At 45.5% G+C, this 2,500-nt stretch overlaps 1 protein-coding gene across 1 annotated transcript in view; it reads right to left on the reverse strand.

Annotated features, from left to right (window-relative positions):
- The window catches only part of LOC115216568 (calcium-binding protein P), a 110,204-nt gene that overhangs the window by 104,549 nt on the left and 3,155 nt on the right, over positions 1-2,500 (reverse strand). The window lies entirely within an intron of this gene.

Consider the following 2,500-nt stretch of genomic DNA (forward strand, 5'->3'; position numbering starts at 1 on the left):
TTGATCAAAAGCGTTCCAGCTGTGACCATACAGCCTTTGTTCAGAGATTGTGCAGTGACACTAAGCATTCGAAACCCTGTCAGTTCTGTAACGAGAAAAGGCCACGGCATATCAGTTTCCGTATTTTGCGACGACACTCCTTATTAGCTGATCTTGGCCCACATTTCAGCCAATCGTTGTTCTGGCGCATAAGATCAATGAAAAAAATTTATTAACCTTGCCAAATCATAGTTATAAATTGACATGCGCAGGAAACACAAGGCAGAAGAGCCAGAGGACTTGTAGAGGTTTTCGTGGTTGACCGGACGTGTTGCAGCTATGACGTCTTGGAAAAAAGTTCTCCTTTCGCCAAGCGTACTTTCACACACGCTAGTTACTAATATTCAGCTTAACAAACTTTCTGTAGAGCAACAATTGTAGCATGATTGCGTAAGGTTGTGGTGGTAAGAACTTTGCTTCCCAATCACATGATTCCGGGTTCAGTTCCACTGCGTGGCACCTTAAGTCAAATGTCTTCTACTATAGCCTCAGGCCGATGAAAGCCTTGAGAGTAGATTTGCTAGACGGTAAATGAAAGAAGCCCGTTGTGTGTGTGTGTGTGTGTTGTGTGTGTGTGTGTGTGTGTGTGTGTGTGTGTGTGTGTGTGTGTTTGCGTGTGTGTCTTTGTGTTTGTCCACCAGTCCACCACCACTGCTTGACAGCAGGTGCTAGTTTAAGTTCCTGTAACTTAGCGGTTCGGTAAAAGAGAACGATAGAAAAAGGACCAGGCTTAAAAGAAAAGTACTGGGGTAGATTCGTTCGACTAAAACTCTTCAATGTGGTGCCCCACAGCAGTCTAACGAATGAAAAAAAAATAAAACATAAAAAAAAGATAGAAAGATAAAGCCATGTCTACCACACCATCACTACCACCACCACCACCACCACCACCAAAATGCCGCCACCACATCAACGCTACTACCACTACTACCATCATTTCTGCATCAACAACAGTCCATCGCCACCACCACCACCGCTACCACCAAATGCCATCTGCCCCATCAGTAAAACTTTATCCAACAACCAATTGGCCAATCACTGCATTACTTTGTCTTGTCTCGAGTCCGTTTCACGCTACTACAACAGTCTCTGATTCTTTGACTTTGCCGATTGTTCTCTTCTTTGAGGTTTCTAGTTGTGCTTCAGCCCTAGGCCAATCCCTAATTAAGCAAACCTACGGATCAAATGGTTTCCAGATATGACCCATCATTTTGTCTGCTTCCATGATTCAGTTTTTTTTTGCTGTTTCTTTTTTTTTCTTCTTAACATGGGGAAAATGCGATCCGGAGATCTGATTGCTATTTGTAGTAAGGCAAACAACCACAAAGAGACTCGATCACTTCGTTCATGTTAGTAGTAGTAGCAGTAGTGGTGGTGGTGGTGGTGGAGATGGTGGTGTTGGTGGTGTTGGTGGTGGTGGTGGTGGTGGTGGTGGTGGAGATGGTGGTTATAGTACGGCTTCCACTGTATACCCCTCCACCTGCTACTCTAATCACAATTTCTACAATGCCACCACTACTCCACCTATTGCTCCCATACCACGCATACACCACTCCATCTCCATCCACTACCACCACCACTGTCATCACTATCACACTGACCTCCGTCGCCGCTACCACCACTACCACTGTAGGCGCCGCCGCTACCATCATTACCGCCGTCGCCGCCGCTACCACCGCAGCCGCAGCCCCAGCCGCTGCCGCCGCCACCAACACCACCACCACCACACCGCTGCCGCCACTATCACACCACTGCCGTGCCATCACTTCCATCATCGCCGCCGCCATCACCATCACCACTACCACCACCACGCCAACTCTTACTCCTACTGCTACTCTCACACACTGTGACCTCCATCGACAGTCTTCAAGATCGGAGTTGATATGAGACAACTCAAGTCGCACTAATATTCTATTGTGTAGATTAGCAAAGTCGGTTGAGCATCGGATAAATTACAACATTTTTTTTTCGTTTGTCTCTTTACCTTCTGAGTTCAAATCGTGTCGACGGTGGATTTACCTTACATATTTCCGGGGTCGATAAATATAAAGTAACTCTCAAATATTGGCGGATGGTAGTTAATTGCCCCAAATTTGAAAACTTATGTCTATAGTAGGAATCATATTGTTGTGTTTGATTGGTAGTAGTAGTAGTAGTAGTAGTAGTCCTTTCTACTATAGGCTGAAGACCTGAAAATTGTGGGCAAGGGTGGGGCTAGTCGATTACATCGACCCCTGTGCGTAACTGGTACTTATTTCATCGACCCCGAAAGGATGAAAGGCAAAGTCAACCTCGGCGGAGTTTGAACTCAGACCATAATGACGGACGAAATGCCGCTAAGCATTTTGTCCGGCGTGCTAACGATTCTGCTAACTTGCCGCCTTACTATAATAATGATAATAATATACTACAGATTTGCTTGTCAGTTGTTGGTATATAAGATGGGCTACAGCAAATATTC

The sequence above is a fragment of the Octopus sinensis genome, linkage group LG10 (genome assembly GCF_006345805.1).
Source record: "Octopus sinensis linkage group LG10, ASM634580v1, whole genome shotgun sequence".
In the NCBI taxonomy this organism is placed as follows: domain Eukaryota; kingdom Metazoa; phylum Mollusca; class Cephalopoda; order Octopoda; family Octopodidae; genus Octopus; species Octopus sinensis.